The sequence below is a fragment of the Scyliorhinus torazame genome, chromosome 17 (assembly GCF_047496885.1).
Source record: "Scyliorhinus torazame isolate Kashiwa2021f chromosome 17, sScyTor2.1, whole genome shotgun sequence".
Taxonomy (NCBI): domain Eukaryota; kingdom Metazoa; phylum Chordata; class Chondrichthyes; order Carcharhiniformes; family Scyliorhinidae; genus Scyliorhinus; species Scyliorhinus torazame.
In genome coordinates this window covers 128,977,705-128,998,586 of record NC_092723.1, presented here as the reverse complement: position 1 = coordinate 128,998,586, position 20,882 = coordinate 128,977,705, and positions in this window count along the sequence as shown.

Sequence of the window (20,882 nt, the reverse complement as noted above, 5' to 3'; positions counted from 1 at the left end):
GGTGGGTGCGAGTGACTGAGTGAGTGAGTGAGGGAGTGAATGGGGGTGGGGGTGAGAGACTGAGTGAGTGAGTGAGTAGGTGAATGGGGGTGAGTGTGAGTGACTGAGTGAGTGAGTGAGTGAATGAGTGAGTTAGTGAGTAAGTGAATGGGGGTGGGTGTGAGAGACTGAATGAGTGAGTGAGTGAATGAGTGAGTTAGTGAGTAAGTGAATGGGGGTGGGGGTGAGAGACTGAGTGAGTGAGTAAGTGAATGGGGGTGAGTGTGAGAGACTGAGTGAGTGAGTGAGTGAATGTGAGTGGTCGTGAGAGACTGAGTGAGTGAGGGAGTGAATGGGGGTGGGTGTGAGAGACGGAATGAGTGAGTGAGTGAGTAAGTGAATGGGGGTGAGTGTGAGAGACTGAGTGAGTGAGTGAGTGAGTGAATGGGGGTGGGTGCGAGAGACTGAGTGAGTGAGTGAGGGAGTGAATGGGGGTGGGTGCGAGTGACTGAGTGAGTGAGTGAGGGAGTGAATGGGGGTGGGGGTGAGAGACTGAGTGAGTGAGTGAGGGAGTGAATGGGGGTGAGTGTGAGAGACTGAGTGAGTGAGTGTGGGAGTGAATGGGGGTGGGTGTGAGAGACTGAGTGAGTGAGTGAGGGAGTGAATGGGGGTGGGTGCGAGAGACTGAGTGAGTTAGTGAGTTAATGGGGGTGGGTGCGAGAGACTGAGTGTGTGAAACAGTGTGGGAGTGAGTGAGTGAACAGGGGTGAGACATTGCTCAAATTTTGCCCAGCAATTATTCCTTTCCTTAGAAGCCGAACTTTATTTTTTGAAATCCAATTTATTGTTGGAGTTTTAAAGTTTGCTTATCAGCTCTTGAGAGAAAAAAATGCAAATTTGACCCTTGAGCAAAATGGTTGTGCAGGTTGCTCTAGAGTGTGTATTGGTTGAATGGGCATGAAGGTGGAGTACATAGAACACAGAACATTACAGCGCAGTACAGGCCCTTCGGCCCTCGATGTTGCGGCGACCTGTGAAACCACTCTAAAGCCCATCTACACTATTCCCTTGTCGTCCATATGTCTATCCAATGACCATTTGAATGCCCTTAGTGTTGACGAGTCCACTACTGTTGCAGGCAGGGCATTCCACGCACTTACTACTCTCTGAGTAAAGAACCTACCTCTGACATTTGTCTTATATCTATCACCCCTCAATTTAAAGCTATGTCCCCTCGTGCTGGGCATCTCCATCCGAGGGAAAAGGCTCTCACTGTCCACCCTACCTAATCCTCTGATCATCTTGTATGCCTCAATTGAGTCACCTCTTAACCTTCTTCTCTCTAATGAAAACAGCCTCAAGTCCCTCAGCCTTCCCTCATAAGATCTTCCCTCCCCACCAGGCAACATTCTGGTAAATCTCCTCTGCACCCTTTCCAATTCGTCCACATCCTTCCTATAATGCAGCGACTAGAATTGCACGCAATACTCCAAATGCGGCCGCACCAGAGTTTTGTATAGCTGCAACATGACCTCATGGCTCCGAAACTCAATCCCTCTACCAATAAAAGCTAACACACCGTACACCTTCTTAACAACCCTCTCAACCTGGATGGCAACTTTCAGGGATCAATTGTTATTGAAAATATGGAAAGATGTGTCATTTGAAACATGGAAGTCTGGCAATATCTGGTCTGAGAGAAACATGAGAGGATGGAGGGAAAGATCCCACAAAGGGTTAACAGCAGCTGTAAAGAGCAGGATTGTAAAAGGCAGATAGCCTTGGTCAAGCAGGATTTTGAATGAAGCCAAAAACAATGGCTCACACCTTCATTGAAAGTAATTACCTTAGTAAACATCGGGAAAAGGGAAGGATGTTAGTTGAATTTGGTGACGATTCTATGTGTGAAAATTTGCTAATACCAGGTAAATTAAAGAAAACTGGAGACTATCAGTCTACGAGAAACATAATTTAAAGCCAAAATCAAAGTCAAAATTATGAGCTGAGGACACAATTGGAAAATAAAACTATAGAAATGACAGGAATTAAAATTCACACCTCTATTGAAACCAAAGCATTTTGAACATCACAAAGAAAACAATGTAATCAGATCTATGAGATGAAGTCATGTCAAAATGAATACTTAGTTCGATTAGAAGGTTTAGATCAAAGATACATTTTACAATCAAAGTGAAAAAAAGTTACTTTCAATAAAGTCATAAAAACTAGATAACTGTTAGAAAAATATATAAACCTAGAGACCAGAGCAGGAACTACCAGAACCAGAACTCAGAGGGAGGGAGGGAGAAGCAGAGAAGGGACAAGCAGCTCAGAATCAGATTACAGTCAGCTCGGCCATGGGTAAGAGACAGGGCAAAGCAGCCGAGCTAAAATAGCAAATACATCTAAGGAAGTCTAGAATTTAAAGAGTAGGCAGAATCAGCTCATAGTCAGCTCAGAGACAGCCAGCAGAGCCAGCTCTCATAGCTCGGTACATAGGAAAGATAGGACACAGCAACCAAGCTAACCAGCGAATACATCTAAAGAAGACCAGACTTTAAAGAAGATTGATTGTCAAGTTGGGCCTGAGGGCCCCTTCAACCAACCAGAAGGATCCAGAAGCAAGATCTTTTTCCTTTCTGTAAAGAAAGTAATTGCAGCTTTTAAAAGAAAAAAGATAATAATAAAATAACTTAATTTAACTTGAAATAGTGGTTATTCCAAAGTCTACTTTACTTACTTCGCAATGCTAAGGATCGATGCTACTAAGTGGTAAGCAGATGAAATCTTCGGTGAAGGTATGGGTTATACCGGGGGATAACTTGAAAACATAGTTTGACCTGAATAGCACCCACTGAAGCCTGTATCGGAGTCAGGGAGTGAGAATCCCTGATCACCATTTAGAATGTCGGCCCTTTTTGGTATAGGGGGACTTCTAAGAATAGTGGTGAGTTTTCAAAAACACTGTGTACATGGACACCGAGATCTCTCTGCTCATCCACACTACCAAGAATCTTACCATTAGCCCAGTACTCTGTCTTCCTGTTATTCCTTCCAAAATGAATCACCTCACACTTTTCTGCATTAAACTCCATTTGCCACCTCTCAGCCCAGCGCTGCAGCTTATCTATGTCCCTCTGTAAGTTGTAACATCCTTCCGCACTGTCCACAACTTCACCGACTTTAGTGTCATCTGCAAATTTACTCACCCATCCTTCTACGCCCTCCTCCAGGTCATTTATAAAAATGACAAACAGCAGTGGCCCCAAAACAGATCCTTGTGGTACACCACTAGTAACTGGACTCCAGTCTGAACATTTCCCATCAACCACCACACTTTGTCTTCTTCCAGCTAGCCAATTTCTGATCCAAACTGCTAAATCACCCTGAATCCCATGCCTCCATATTTTCTGCAGTAGCCTACTGTGGGGAACCTTATCAAACACTTTACTGAAATCCATATACACCACATCAACTGCTTTACCCTCATCCACCTGTTTGGTCACCTTCTCAAAGAACTCAATAAGGTTTGTGAGGCACGACCTACCCTTCACAAAACCGTGTTGACTATCTCTAATCAAATTATTCCTTTCCAGATGATTATACATCCTATCTCTTATAAACCTTTCCAAGACTTTGCCCACAACAGAAGTAAGGCTCACTGGTCTATAGTTACCGGGGTTGTCTCTACTCCCCTTCTTGAACAAGGGGACAAACTTTGCTATCCTCCAGTCTTTTGACACTATTCCTGTATACAAAGATGACTTAAAGATCAAAGCCAAAGGCTCAGCAATCTCCTCCCTAGCTTCCCAGAGAATCCTAGGATAAATCCCATCCGGCCCAGGGGACTTATCTATTTTCACACTTTCCAGAATTGCTAACACCTCCTCCTTATGAACCTCAAGCCCTTCTAGTCTAGTAGCCTGAATCTCAGTATTCTCCTTGACAACATTGTCTTTTTCCTGTGTGAATATTGATGAAAAATATTCATTTAGCACCTCTCTTAGCTCCTCGGACTCCACGCACAACTTCCCACTACTATCCTTGACTGGCCCTACTCTTACCCTCGTCATTCTTTTATTCCTGACATATCTATCGAAAGCTTTAGGGTTAGCCTTGATCTTACCTGCCAAAGACTTCTCATGTCCCCTCCTGGCTCTTCTTAGCTCTCTCTTTAGGTGCTTCCTAGTTAGTTTGTAACTCTCGAGCGCCCCAACTGAACCTTCATGTCTCATCTTTACATAAGCCTCCTTCTTCCTCTTGACAAGTGTTTCGACTGATTTAGTAAACCACGGCTCCCTCGCTCGACCACTTCCTCCCTGCCTGACAGGTACATGCTTATCAAGGACACGCAGTAGCTGTTCCTTGAACAAGCTCCACATTTCCATTGTGCCCATCCACTGCAGTTTTCCTCTCCATCCGATGCATCCTAAGTCTTGCCTCATCGCATCCTAATTGCCTTTCCCCCAGATATAACTCTTGCCCTGCGGCATATACCTATCCCTTTCCATCACTAAAGTAAACGTAATCGAATTGTGGTCACTATCACCAAAGTGCTCACCTACCTCCAAATCTAACACCTGTCCTGGTTCATTACCCAGTACCAAATCCAATATGGCCTCGCCTCTCGTTGGCCTACCTACATACTGTGTCAGGAAACCCTCCTGCATACATTGGACAAAAACAGACCCATCTAAAGTACTCGAACTATAGCGTTTCCACTCAATATTGACATGCAGGCAATGAATGAACATCGGGGTGGACAGAGAGAAATAACTTGGCATGGATGGTACGAGGGACCAAGTGGGGTGGATGGAGGGGCATAGGTTGGCAAGGAGACATGGGTATAGCACTTTGAACTTACCTTTCAAAGAGTTCTCTTACCAACTGTCATGATATGCACTCATGCACATAATGAGATACAGACAGGCAGTGACAGACACCCAGTACAGCCAATCAACACACAGGACAGAACACAACCAATCACCTGGCAGAACACTAGAGGGTGGTCTCCCGCTATAAAACACATGAGGCATCAACACTCTGCCTCTTTCCACTGGTGACAACTGTAGTGACAGTCAGGGTGTATATATCAGTTAGCACCTTCTACATGTGGCTCAGAGCTAATCTGGTCTAGTTAGTTATAGTAAGCACACTTAGATTATTAGAGTGTTAAACCCACAGCGAACTGTGTGCACTGCTTAAGAAGTTCAATAAAGCGTATTGAACCAACATCACAGTTTGGAGTCTACTTTCAAGTACAACTGCATCCAGTTGCAGTCCGTGTTACCCCAAGGTGAATAACACGACATGGTACCAGTAGTCTACTTTCTCGAAGTGGTTTATCTCGAGTGATTCTGTGATGATCAGCAAGTGCCTTCCAGCGGCATGGAGAAGATCCAGGCCCCTCCACAGCTACGCATCTTCGGCAATCTCGGCACCAACTGGCGGGTCTTAAAGCAAAGGTTCCATCTCTACATTGAGACCTCAGGCCTCGAGGATGCGTCCGGTGCCAGAAAAATCACGCTGCTCCTATCAACTGCGGGGGAACAAGCCATCCAAATTTTCAACTCGCTTAATTTTACCGACGGCCAGGACAAGGCCAAATTCAAGACCGTTTGAGAGAAGTTCGACAGTCACTGTGAAGTCGAAACAAACGAGAGCTTTGAGCGCTATATCTTCCAGCAACGCCTTTAGGGTAAGGATGAACCTTTCCAATCCTTTCTAACTCATCTCCATATATTAGCGCAGTCCTGCAATTATGGTGACACCGCTGATTCCATCATCAGGGATCAGATCGTATTTGGGGTGCACTCCGATTCCTTGCGGGAGCAACGCCTCAAAATGAAGCACATGACACTGCCAGTCGCAATCGAGACGTGTATAGTGCATGAACATGCGAGAAATCGGTACTCCCGTTTCAAATCGGCAGAATACGAAAAACTTGCCTCCCACGAGGCAGAGAGTGTACAGGCCATCGCCCGGATGCAGTCCCTCAGTATCGATGAAAGCGGCCATTTCGCACGCTTTTCCCAGGGCCCCACGCATGCGCAACACGAACGGGAAAACGAAGCGGCCGAAAACCAGACTGCGCAGATGCGAATGTCGGCTGACCGCACTGCGCATGTGCGACGACGCACGGAGCATAATAACGTCAATGTCATGACGTGCCCGAACTGCGGCACCGCCCACTTAAAGTGGCAATTCACTGCAAAAGGCAGGCGATGTTTAAATTGCGGGAAGCCTGGACATTATGCAGCCTTGTGCAGGTCTGCACCACCATTCAACGGCCAGCGATCCCAATTCCAACGCAAGCACGTTCGATGTGTACTGCAAGGTTAACTGGATTCTGATCCTGGTAGCACTACAGATCCAGAGGACGACTGCCTGGAGCCCCCTATCGTGTGGGCATCATCACTACATGTGAGTATGCCTCCTCAAATTCAGCAAGACGCCTATCTATCCTCAATGTGGATTTCGCAGACAGATGGCGTGCTGTCATACACGTAAATCAATGCAGCATCCAGTTCAAGCTGGACACTGGTGCTTCAGCCAATCGCATCTCTCAAGCTGATTTTGACCGCATTAAAAAGCAACCCAAAATTATTCCGCCAGCCTGCCAGCTCCTCGATTATACTGGCAATGCCATAACTGCACTCAGATCTTGTCATCTCTTTGTCTCCAACAAGACCATCAATGCCACACTGCGATTCAAAATCGTCAAGCCTGCTTGGTGCCCATGCATGCCAGCTACTCAACCTCGTACAGCAAGTCCATGCCATGGCTTCTTCCAATGTGGACCTTCAGATTGACATTGGTGACATCCTTGTCCAATATCCGGATGTGTTTGATGGAATGGGTACGCTGCCATACTGCTACAGGATCCTACTCAGGCCTGATGCCACACCTGTAATCCATGCACCACGCCGGGTGTCGGCTTCTCTGAAGGAAAGTTTAAAGGCACAGCTACAGGAGCTCCAAGACCAGGGCATCATCTCCAAAGTGACAGAACCGACTGACTGGGTCAGCTCGATGGTCTGTGTGATGAAGCCCTCAGGAGAGTTGCGGATGTGCATAGATCCCAAAGATCTTAACCAGAACATAATGCGGGAAAACTACCCGATCCCGAAGCGGGAAGAACTGACCAGTGAGATGGCACATGCCAAATTCTTCATGAAGCCAGATGCATCACGTGGTTTCTGGCAGATACAACTGGACGAGTCCAGCAGGAAGATCTGCACGTTCAATACACCTTTCGGAAGGAACTGTTATAACCGGATGCCGTTCGGCATTGTCTCAGCCTCTGAAATCTTTCACAGGATAATGGAGCAGATGATGGAGGGCATTGAGGGTGTGCGTGTCTACGTAGATGATGTAATCATATGGTCCATGACCCCTGAGGAACACATATCTCGTCTCAAACAAGTCTTTCGACGTGTCCATGTAAATGGCCTCAAGCTGAACAAGGCCAAGTGCGCCTTTGGCATGTCATCCATCAAGTTCTTGGGACACCAGATATCCCAGCAGGGTGTGCGACCAGATTCGGACAAGGTGAAGGCCATTAACGCCATGAGAACCACCTTGCAAATGGCTGGCAAAAAGGGCAATGCCCTCAGATCTTTAATGTGAAGGATGACCTGACAGTCGTCGAGGGGATCCTCCTCAACCTAGATCGTATCGTTATTCCTCACAGTAAGCAGAGCTTAGTGCTCAAACAAATCCACGAGGGACACCTTGGTGTTGAAAAATGTAGGCGCAGGGCCCGGCAGGCTGTCTATTGGCCTGGAATCAGCCAGGACATATCCAACATGGTCCTCAATTGTGCGACCTGCCAGCTTTTCCAGCCTGCTCAAACAAAAGAAACACTCCAGCAACACGAGATTGTGACCTCTCCGTGGTCCAAGGTGGGAATCTACCTTTTTCACGCCAATGGGCATGACTATGTGCTCATCATAAATTACTTCTCAAATTACCCGGAAGTTGTGAAGCTGTCAGACCTCACATCAAGGACAGTCATCAAGGCCTGCAAGGAGACATTTGACAGGCACAGCATTCCACTCACTGTCATGAGTGACAATGGTCCCTGCTTCCACCGCCAAGAGTGGTCAAATTTCTCCAAGTCGTACCAATTCAACCACATCACCTCAAGCCCACACTACCCAGAGTCCAACAGGAAGGTTGAGAAAGGGGTCCATATAGTGAAGCAACTGCTCTGCAAGGCTGCGGATTCTGCTTCTGACTTCAACCTTGCGCTGTTGGGTGACTGGGCAACCCCTCTGTCCACCGGTATGTCTCCGGCTCAACTCTCATGAATAGAGACCTGTGGACGACTGTTCCAGCCATACACTTACCAGGCCTGGATCACCTCCCAGTGCTGCAAAAGGTGCAGCAACTCAGGAACCGGCAAAAGCTGACGTACGATGCTCATGCTACCGATTTGCCTGTGCTCTCTCCGGAAGATGTTATTCGGATCAAGCTACCTGATGGAGGCTGGTCAGCTCCAGCTGTTGTTGTTCGACAGGCTGTTCCCAAATCGTTTGTAGTTCGTATGGCTGATGGCTCCATTGTGAGGCGCAACAGAAGGGCACTGCGCAAAGTTGCCTGCCCACCACCAGATCCTACTTTTCCATATGTTGTTATGCCCCCTCCGGACACCTCGCACCACGAGGCCACCAATCTGGCAGCAATCCCGCCTGTCAAGGCGCCGTCGTCCCCACCTCCACCTCTCAGGCGGTCAACAAGGATCAGACGCAAGCCCCAAAGATTGGATTTATAGACATTTATCTTGTAAATTTTGTTCTATATCTGCTCGCTAGACACCTCTCATGTATATATTCATCCACTCGCCATTTAATGTAAATAGTCATACATGTAAATACAGTCGCATATGCTCCAAGCAACCAACATTTTCTTTTAAAAAGGGGAGGATGTCATGATGTGCTCTCATGCACATAATGAGATACAGACAGGCAGTGACAGACAGGCAGTGACAGACACCCAGTACAGCCAATCAACACACAGGACAGAGCACAACCAATCACTAGGCAGAACACTAGAGGGTGGTCTCCCACTATAAAACACACGAGGCATCAACCCTCTGCCTCTTTTCACTGTAGTGACAGTCAGGGTGTCTATATCAGTTAGTACCTTCTACACATGGCTCAGAGCTGGTCTGGTCTACTTAGTTATAGTAAGCACACTTTGATTAGTAGAGTGTCAAACCCATAGCGAACTGTGTGCACTTCTTAACAAGTTCAATAAAGCGTATTGAACCAACATCACAGTTTGGAGTCTACTTTCAAGTACAACTACATCCAGTTGCAGTCCGTGTTACCCCTGGGTGATTAACACGACACCAACTTTTACAGGATGTGGAGATGCCTGAAGTGGAGATGCAAGACGTGCCAGATCATCGACATGGATACTACCATTTCATGTGAGAACACCACCCACCAGGTACATGGCACATGCACGTGCGACTTGGCCAACGTCGTCTACCTGCAGGAAAGGATGTCCCGAAGCGTGGTACATTGGCGAGACCATGCAGACGCTGCGACAACGGATGAACGGACATCGCGCAACAATCGCCAGGCAGGAATGTTCCCTTCCAGACGGGGAACACTTCAGCAGTCAAGGGCATTCAGCCTCTGATCTTCGGGTAAGCGTTCTCCAAGGTGGCCTTCAGGATGCGCGACAACGCAGAATCGCTGAGCAGAAACTGATAGCCAAGTTTCACACACATGAGTGCAGCCTCAACCGGGACCCTGGATTCATGACGCATTACATTCACCCCCCACCATATGGCCTGGGCTTGTGAAATCCTACCAACTGTCCTGGTTTGAGACAATTCACACCTCTTTAACCTGGGATTACCCCTCTCTCTGGATCTGTAAAGACTTAATTACCTGCACATGCTCGCATTCAAAATATCGTCTTGCATCTTTGACTTTGTCTATATATATGTTTTGGAACCTACCTCTTCATTCACTTGAGGAAGGAGCAGTGCTCTGAAAGCTAGTGATTTGAAACAAACCTGTTGGACTTTAACCTGGTGTTGAAGACTTCTTAGTACAACTTTTACAGATGTACTATAGAAAGCATCCTATTTGGCTGCATCACAGCCTGGTATGGCAACTGCTCGGCCCAAGACTGCAAGAAACTTCAGAGAGTCGTGAACACTGCCTATTCCACCATGTGAGTCCGCCTCCCATCCATTGACTCTGTCTACACCTCCCGCTGCCTGGGGAAAGTGGGCAGCATAATCAAAGAGCCTTCCAACCCAGCTCACTCACTCTTCCAACTTCTTCCATCGGGCAAGAGATAAAGAAGTCTGAGAACACGCACTAACAGATTCAAAAACAGCTTCTTCCCCACTGTCACCAGACTCCTAAACGACTCTCTTATGGACTGACCTCATTAACACTACACCCCTGTATGCTCCACCCTATGCCGGTATCTATGTATTTACATTGTGTACCTTGTGTTGCCCTATTATGTATTTTATTTTTATTTTCCTTTTGTTTCATGTACTAAATGACCTGCTCGCAGAAAAATACTTTTCACTGTACCTCGGTACACGTGACAATAAACAAATCCAATCCAATCCAATCCATGCTGCAGCTCACAATATCTTTGAGGGGCCATGAACTACAAATCCTTTAAGAGCTGGCCTGCCTCCATGAAAATTACAGGGGACTAGGAGCTGCCTATCCTGGCACTGGAACCGACCAGGATGGGAGTATGAGGTGTGGATTCACGACCTGCACAAGTCCCGCACACTTATCCCGCACTGAGGAAAATTGAAAGCACCCGGAATCGGGTCCTGGCTGTCATTTTTAAAGCACAGCAGAGTCTCCCCGGCTCCGTGAAAATCCAGCCCATCGACCTTGCACAGATGGATAGTTATTATTGAAACCTCATCAACAGAACAAGCCAGTCCCTGTGCTTCCAGTACATCCTCGGCTCTCCAGCAGGCAGTATTGTCAAAACAGTAATACACCTGCCTTCAGTCCTCAAGGATGAAAGTTGTTTCTCATTTTGATGTAGGAAGACAAGTGGTTTAAGTGAGATTATTATACAAGGCTCCTCTCAGCTGCTGATGAAAAGAGTTGGCTGCTTGTGTGGCAGGTAGGAGGTGGAAGACTGAGGCAGATATCGGGTGTCAACAAGGTTGAAAACTATCCGCAAGATGTGTGAAGGAGGGAGGAGTGAGGCTGGAGAGGCGGAAGAGATGAAGGCGGAGAGTTACTATTTATGGATTAGGAATGGTTTTAAGCATAACCGTTGCACAAACATCAGCTTCTTTGTGTGAAAATGTGAAGGGTTCAGCATTCCTGTCAATTAGATTGTTTGATATGTCCTAGTTGTGACTCAGTTAGTCACACTCTCACCTCTGAGTCAGGAGAGTGCATTCCAGGGATTTGAGCGGAGAATCCCACCGGAGACTCCAGCGCAGTACCGAGGGAGTGGTGTCTTGTTGGAGATGCTGGGCAGGATTCTCCGGTTCCCCAGCCGCGTGATTCTTGGGAGCGCGCTGTTTGCTGTCGGCAGGATTCTGGATTCCCGTCGCTTGTCAATAGGATTTCCCAATAAAGCCACCCCTCGCCGTCAGAGAACCCGTGGGAGGGGGTACGCTGCCAGAGATAATTGGCTGCTGTCTTTCGAAAGAGCTGCTCTCTATTCTGTTCTTACAGGCAGGCCATGGCAATGTTCAGAGAGCTGAGGTGTCCTAGCCAATATATATACTTCATTCAACATCAGTAAAAAAATCAAAAAGATGGTCTGAGTAGTTGTTTCATTGCTATTGTTGGGAGCTTGCGGTGCACAAGTTTTTTAAAATAAATTTAGAATACCCAATTCATTTTTCCAATTAAGGGGCAATTTAGCCTGTTCAATCCACCTACCTTGCACATCTTTGGGTTGTGGGGGCGAAACCCACGCAAACACAGGGAGAATGTGCAAACTCCACACGGACAGTGACCCAGAGCCGGGTTCGAACCTGGGACCTCGGTGCCGTGAGACAGCAATGCTAACCACTGCGCACGCGTGCTGCCCTGCGGTACACAAGTTGGCTGCTGTTTCCATTGCAACAAGTGATTACACCGGTCCTTAATTGGTTCTGGATTGTCTTGACACTGTAAAAGACATTATAGAAATCAATTTCTTTGTTCTGGAGCCACAGGAAGTATTTCTCAGAGGCTGGAGTGGGGAGACCTACTTTGAAGAATCGGAGCCCTAAAAGGCAGTGGAGGCCGACACTGGCACTTGTGCCAGATGAAAGGTACAATCAGGTTTCTCCAAATGAGACTTGAGCAATGGTCCATCCAGCCATCACTCCACTCAGATTGCGAGTTAACTCACCAGTGCATCAATCGCTTTCTGATTCGCACTGATCACTACTGCAGAACGCCTCCCGAGCCCAGTGCTCACTTGTGCATTTTAGCTGGATGATGAGGGTTTAATGTTCTTAATGAGTGCATGAAAACACCTACAAAGGCTGGGCTAATTCAAACAGAAGGAGGCAGCAAAGAAAAGGACAGATGACGGAAGACTGATTGCACCAGGGATGTTTACTGTGAAGTCTCGCACATGGTTATGTTTGGAGTGTAATCGTACAAGATCAGCAGAAACACCCACCCTGCCAGCTAATCAATTAGAGGCAGAGTGAAAAGCTTTCTAAACTCCTCAGTGCATCGGAGCAAGAAAGCAAAGGAGGCGGGTGAGGGGGGTTGCGGGCAGAGAGTGACGGGAGCAGGAGCCCAAACAGATGGACTCGGGGAACACTGGGTGAATCAGGTCCTCCGTGGGCACAGCTTTTGTCCGAATCTGTAATGTTAGAATGTTTTCCTGTTTCAGCGCCTATGCCAACTGGGTTATTGGCCCCACCAGTAACAGACCAGTACCCATGTGGCATTGGTTCCCCCAAGATCACTGGGGCCCAAAAGCCCGAGCTGGCGAGCCTCAAATGATACCAACTAATCCAGTCACAGGAATCCCAAAAAGGTTTAAAGCAGATTGGCTTGTTCCAAAAAAAAAAATAAATGCAAAACCTCAAAGCGGCAGGAAGTATAACTAATGCCAGTTGGGACCATCCGAAGATGCCGGTACCCTCCTGGCCGGCTTTTAGCTGTGGATTTTAACGAGCCCCGTTGTTGGGACTCCGGCCCTCAGTGAGGGGCTCGTATTCCATGTGCCCCACGAGGAGATCAATTGGCTCGTCCCCATGGGTCACGTGGGGTTATGACCCTAAGGCTTGAATCTACCAGAATTCAGAGGTTTATCTTTCAGGAAAGATTGAACAGACTGAAGCTCTTTTCTGTGGAAAGGAATTGATTGAGGCATAACCTGACAGATGCCTTTAGGGTTACAGAAGGGTGGATGTAGGGGTCGGTGAATCGCCGGGGCCTGGCGTGAATCCCGCCCCCGCCAGTTGCCGAATTCTCCACCACCGTATATTCGGCGGGGGCGGGAATCGCGCCGCGCCGGTTGGCGGCCACCCCCCGCGATTCTTCAGCCCGGATGGGCCGAAGTCCCGCCGCTAAAATGCCTGTCCCGCCGGCGTAGATTAAACCACCTACCTTACCGGCGGGATAAGGCGGCGCGGGCGAGCTCCGGGGTCCTGGGGCCCCACGGTGGCCTGGCCCGCGATCGGAGCCCACCGATCCGCGGGCGGGACTGTGCCATGGGGGCACTCTTTCCCTTCCGCTTTCGCCACGGTCTCCACCATGGCGGAGGCGGAAGAGACTCTCTCCACTGCGCATGCGCGGGAATGCCGCCAGCGGCCGCTGACGCTCCCGCGCATGCGCCGCCTGGAGATGTCATTTCCGCGCCAGCTGGCGGGGCACCAAAGGCCTTTTCCGCCAGCTGGCGGGGCGGAAATTCGTCCGGCGCGGGCCTAGCCCCTTAAGGTTGGGGCTCGGCCCCCAAAGATGCGGAGCATTCCGTACCTTTGGGCGGCGCGATGCCCGACTGATTTGCACCGTTTTGGGCGCCAGTCGGCGGACATCGCGCCGTTTCCGGAGAATTTCGCACATGTGTTTCCTTTCATGGGGAATCCAAACCTAGGGGCCATAAATGTCAGACGGTCACCAATAAATACAATTGGGAATGCAGGAAAAAACTTCTAAAAATCCCAAAGAATGGTTGGAATATGGAATCTCAAACCTATGTACAGGCGTTTGGAGTGGAAGTGTGAACCAAGGACCTTCGGGACAGAGCTAAGAATGTTAGAACTGTAGCGGAGCTATTTCAACTGGCTGGTCGTTGTTATTAATGGTAATGTGACTGAACCAGGAGCCCCAGACTAATAATCCAGATGAATGTGAGTTCAAGACTCACCATGGCCCTTTGTAAATTTAAATTCGATGTAAAAAAGATGGAAATAGAATGTTAGTTATCAGCATTTCATCTCCATTTAAGGGAGAGGAACCTTGGGCGTAATCCTCCGCACCTTCAGGGGCTAGGCTGGCGCCGGAGTAGTTTGCGCCGCGCTGGCCGGCGTGGAAGGGCCTTGGCACCATGCCAACTGGCACCGAAGGGCCTCTGCTGGCCAGCACGAGTTGGCGCATGCGCGGGAGCGCCAGCGTTTGCTGGCGTCATCCCAGCGCATGTACAGGGGGGGTTCATCTTCGCGCTGGCCATCATGGACTGCTACACCGGCCGGCGTGGAGGAATAGAGTGCCCCCACGCCACAGGCCCGCCCGCGGATCGGTGGGCCCCGATCGCGGGCCAGGCCACCATGGGGGCACCCCCCGGGGCCAGATCCCCCCGCCTCCCCGAGGACCCCGGAGGCCACCCGCGGAGCCAGGTCCCACCGGTAAGTACCTACCTTAACTTACGCTGACGGGACGAGCCTAAAACAGGCGGCCGCTCGGCCCATCGCTGGCCGGCGAATTCGGGCGGCCCTGGGGCCCATTGCGTCGCGCCGGTCCTCGCCATTCGCCGAGGCAGGTAGCGTGATTCACGTCGGGGGCATTTTGGGGGCCGGAGAATTCGATGGCTGGTAGGGGCGGGATTCACGCCGACCCCCGGCGATTCTCCGACCCGGTGGGGCATCAGAGAATCCTGCCCCATATCTGACCTGAGCCTGCCTGTGACTCTTATCTCAACACCAATATCACTGACCAGCAACTTTCTCCTGAAATGGCCTCTCCCACTCAGTTACATCAGAACCCCTGCAAATGGTTTGAGAAGGTCCAACACCACTTTCTCAGGGGAACAGGGGACAGACAATGAAATCCACATTCCGACAATTACGTTTTTAAAAACTGATGTAGTTACTTTTGTTTAGTCACTGAGTTGATTTAACTAAGGCCAGCTCACCCCTTCCATCTATCAATGTTGGCCAGAGGTTTGAAGAACATAATAAAATATATATCTCAATGCCATTTGAAGCAGAATTTCTCAGAAGCCAACCATTTTGTCCTAAACTCCCTTACAATTTTGCTTCACAATTCATTTTAGATCTCTTTCATGTTAGATGTATCAGGCACAAAGTTTGACCAACAATAGTTCAAGTTATAATTTATTTTGTTAAGGAAGAGTAAATAGTCGATGAAGTTATGATAATTTTAAAAAATAAATTTAGAGTACCCAATTCATTTTTTCCAATTAAGGGACAATTTAGCATGTTCAATCCACCGACCTTGCACATCTTTGGGTTGTGGGGGCGAAACCCTCGCAAACACTGGGAGAATGTGCAAACTCCACACAGACAGTGACCCAGAGCCGGGATCGAACCTGAGACCTCGGCGCCGTGAGACTGCAGTGTTACCACTGCGCCACCGTGCTGCCCGAAGTTATGATAAAAATTAGCCATGATCTGATTGAATGGTGGAACAGGCTCGAGGAGCTGAATGGCCTATTCCTGTTCCAGTGCTCCTTTCTACATTTTCCAATGGTCGTGACTACTTGTGACACGAATAAAGATTATTATTATCATTATTTATACCACGATAAGGAGGTTAGTCCCATAAGAGGGTACTTAAGGGCTCCCACACCCGATACAATGAGGGCAGGGATGACAAACCACAACCGTTCTGAAATCAGCCCAGTATTCAGAGCCAGGGCTCTGGAGAAGGAGTTCAAATCCTGCAGCTTTTGACTGAGAGGCAGGAATAGTGCCCACCATGCCAAAGGATCATCCATAAAGAAACGATTGAAGTCCCCTATTAATCCAAAGGTTGCATAGCCTCCATCTAGCACTTTCACAGGGGCGGCATGGTGGTGCAGTGGTTAGCACTGTTGCCCACGGCATTGAGGACCCCGGTTCGATCCTGGCCCTGGGTCACTGCCCGTGTGGAGTTTGCACATTCTCCCCGTGTCTGCGTGGGTCTCACCCCCACAACCCAAAGATGTGCAGGATAGGTGGATTGGCCACGCTAATTTGCCCCCTAATTGGAAAAAATAATTGGGTACTCTAAAGTTATAAAATAAAATCTAAGACTTTCACTGCGATAGGTTTCCTTCCTTCATACCCTCCTGTGTGGAGAGTGGTTAGATTGTGGAACTTGCTGCCACATGGAGCAGTTCAAGATGGTGGTTCACCAACACCTTCCCAACAGCCATTGGAGATGGGCAGTAGTTTCTGGTTGAGTCGGCGATGCCCACACCCCAAGAATGAACAAAAGAAAGTTGAGGCAATTAGCAGAGAGGAATTTAAGGAGAATATGAATAATTATATGAGGGAGAAAAGAATAGAAGAATGTATTGATAGAATTAGATAAAGTAGGGGAGGGGGATGAGGGAAATGCTTCAAACACTGGCAAGGACCGGGTAGGCTTGTTTCTGTAATTCGTCATAATTCCATGTAGTGACGAAAAAGAGTGACTTGCACAGTCCCTAAAGGTGAGATGCTGAGAATGCCATTGGCAGAAGCATGGGATCAGATTGTCCGCAGCTTCCCAGTTTGGAGAGGCTGAAGAAAGGAGCGAAAGATCCGAGTGAGGAGAAAGTTTCACATCTTCCCTACTAAAATTGAAGTTGCTCTCAGACCCATTTTCAACAACATCTAACATACAACAACAAAAAAAAGTGACTCCTCTAATGTCCAAATAGGTTTTTAATAAATGCTTTTCTTGTGTCAGGAAATCACATTTATGACACATGGCATCATGGTTACAAATGAACTCTCTGGGTTGAATAAAAGGATCCGTTTGCAAAGCCTGTGTTCTGGTGTCTGTCAAGATCCAAGTCATTCTGGGCAGCCAGTCAGTCACAAAGACCTAAAGCCGACAGACCTCACAGAATTTCAATACACATTCACTTTGTAAAAAGCTTGTAACGAAACAATCTTCATGTTTTCTCATAGGGAAATAGATTTTCATTCTCCGCTGACATACTGCCACAGCCTGTCAGCCTCTAAACATCATACCTTCTCCTGATTGAACATTTTTCAAGGTGTCTGCAGCATATTCAAATTTCAATCCTCTATCACGGTGCTAGACATCAAAGTGTCGAAAAATTAATTTCATTTCCCTTCTTGCCAGTATTCATGGTAACTCTGTCCATTCCTTATTCCTTGGTTTTATTGAGACTCTCTACAGATTTAAAAATGTCTGGGGAATTACTTCTGATTCTTGATATCAGTTATCAAAGGATTGAGTCAATGCAATATCTCCCTTTCTTCACCTTGCTCTCAGGCGGGCCTCATTTATTAGTTGGCTAAAGGTAACACATCACTGGAGCAAACAGGATGCGCAACAGGCCAATCAGCATGTGAGTGAGATGGATGGGCTAATGTTTCAGGGTGGAGACTCAGTGTGAGTTAGAATGCAGATGGATGCTCTGAAGATGCTGTGTATTAATTTTGATATGCCTCAAAGGACAGCTTCTCAGCGAATCTGATCAATCAATTAACATAACACTGGGCACCATATTCCATCAATAGCTGGGCACTATACACCCACAATTGGGCACCATATACCATCAAATGTTGTGTTATGTAGAGCATCTAGAACTGTGCACTATACACCAGAGACTGGGCGCCATGCACTGAAGACAGGACATCGTCACACAGCATCAAAGGCCAAACACTAAATGCTGAAAGTTGGTTGCTTTGTTTGTACCATCCAAACCTAAACACCAAGTGACACTAGTTTGACTCCTCATGGACAACCAAAATGAAAGGGCCAAAATAAAACAAAAAGAAAAAAGCATTCAAAAATGTGAAAAGTAACACAGGCCCAGCCAAATAAACGTTCTTCATACAAAGTATACAGAACAAATTTAATGAACTGCATCTGCAAATAGAACTTGGGGAGTATGACATGGTAGTCATTACAGATGAATGGCTACAAGATAGTCAGGACAGGTAATTCAATTTACCAGGTTATAAGGTCTACAGGGAAGTGAGGGAAAATGGTATCGGGGGAAAAAGCAGGTTTAGTGATTAAGGAGTTTTATAAGACCATGAAGGAGTCCACAACAAGTAGTTCAAAGAAACTTAGTTTATTTACAATAACTATTATACACATCATGCGGTAGATCACAACTGGGCCTGCCTTGCCGGTGCCTAACTGACCGGCTTTATATACCATCCAACTACACATTGTTTAGAGGTCCCCCACCCCATAACAGGGGAGCTCATATTCTGCAAGGTTCACGGGGATTAATTGTTCCCACCCGTAAGATACTTGTGGGTTATAACAAGGATGAAATCACTTCAATGAAAAGAAAGGATATAGTAAAAGGTAGGCAAGGATTGAATACCCTCTGGATAGGGTAAGTAGAGGGAGTTGTACACAGGCTCCTTGGTAGCAGCTGTGAAGTGGCAGATTGTGGAACTGCAGCAAAGCACGGGGAGGTCTTCATGGGGATTTTAACTCTTACATAGATCACCGCGTTCGCCCGGCGACCGGGGAATCCTGCCTGAGGTCAATGGATTATTCCATTCTACGCGGCTCGCTCGTGGCGTTCTTGCGGCGGGCGGGGTGGGAGAAACCAGCCCCAGGTGAGCACATGGCTGAAAGATAAGTGAATTTCTTGAGTGCGTCCAAAATAGTTTTTGCAACAATATGTCTTAGAAGGAATATGGGAGCAGGGCATTTTAGATTCAATAATGAGCAATCAGCCAGATTGAGTTAACAGTCTAACAGTCCATGAATATAGTGGTCATAATATTACCGAGTTCAACATCGTGTTTGAAAGGAAGAAACACAAAACAACTATAAAGATGCAAGATTCAGGTACGGTTGACAGAATATTTTTTTTACATTTATACTAGGAAGGAGAAGATAGTCAATGTAATATTTCCCATTCACTAATAAGGTGTAGCACCGTCAATATGTCGCGAGGCAGGTTGAGGTAATGTCAATTGAAGGCTTTATTAAGCAGAACTTTATCCCCAGTAGCGTGGTTACAGAATGCAACTGCTGAGGGAAATGGAAGGAAAAACTGGGTTCTTATACCGGCATTTCTGGGTGGAGTCCAGTAGGTGGCAGATCCTATCAGGACCTGGCATCCCTCCACCAATAGCTTGTCGACACGTGGTGTACCGTATTACCCCTAATACATACCACCACATTCACCCCTTGTTGAAAAAAAACCCGGCGGGATGGTGGTTCGCATGGTGGTAGGGGTTTACAGAGTCGGTACGGTGCCGTAACTTTGAACAAAACACAAAATTATCGCTTCAACTGGGCCAACGGGCCAAACAGGGTTGGCATGATGCCATAACTATAACAAGACACAACAACTGAAAACTGGGCCAACGGGCCAAACAGGGTCGGCATGATGCTGGCAAGGTCGGCATAAGGGCAGCACGGTAGCCTTGTGGATAGCACAATTGCTTCACAGCTCCACCGTCCCAGGTTCGATTCTGGCTTGGGTCACTGTCTGTGCGGAGTCTGCACATCCTCCCCGTGTGTGCGTGGGTTTCCACCGGGTGCTCCGGTTTCCTCCCACAGTCCAAAGATGTGCGGGTTAGGTGGATTGGCCATGATAAATTGCCCTTAGTGTCCAAACTTGCCCTTAGTGTTGGGTGGGGTTACTGGGTTATGGGGATAGGGTGGCGGTGTTGACCTTGGGTAGGGTGCTCTTTCCAAGAGCCGGTGCAGACTCGATGGGCTGAATGGCCTCCTTCTGCTCTGTAAATTCTATGATGCCATAACTATAACAAGACACAATAACTGAAAACGTTGAGAGTTAAAGTGATACGATGAGCCGATGGGCGCCCTGGTCGTCCTTTCCGATCGTCTCGGGCGTGGTGGTGATGGCGCTGGCTCGAGTCCCGTCGACTCTGGGAGCGTAGCGCTGTCCCCTGTGTCCTTACTCCTGGGCGGGTCTGGGAGGAGAACCGAACCCCCCGGGAAGGGGGTGACTGCGGGATGAACCGGCGGGAGTGAGGAGGTGGTGATTGGCGTTGGGGGGGTGTGGGTAGCTCCGGCGGGCGCCAGATCTCGCAGGGAGACCTTGTCCTGTCGCCCATCGGGGTACTCCACATAGGCGTATTGCGGGTTGGCGTGAAGGAGATGCACCCGTTCCACCAACGGATCTGACTTGTGCGCCCGCACATGTTTCCGGAGCAGAATTGGTCCCGGAGCTGCTAGCCAGGTTGGAAGTGGCTTTCCAGAGGAGGACTTCCTAAGAAAGAGGAGGAGGCGCTCGTGAGGCGTTTGATTCGTGGTGGTGCACAGCAGGGACCGGATAGAGTGAAGGGCATCCGGGAGGACTTCCTGCCAGCGGGAAATTGGGAGGCTCCTAGACCGGAGGGCCAGCAGGACGGCCTTCCAGACCGTTCCATTCTCCCTTTCTACCGGCCCGTTCACCCGTGAGTTGTAACTGGTCGTCCTGCTCGAGGCTATGCCCCTGCTGAGCAGGAACTGATGCAGTTCGTCACTCATAAAGGAGGACCCCCTGTCGCTATGGATTTAGTCGGGGAAACCGAACAGTGTAAAAATGGTACC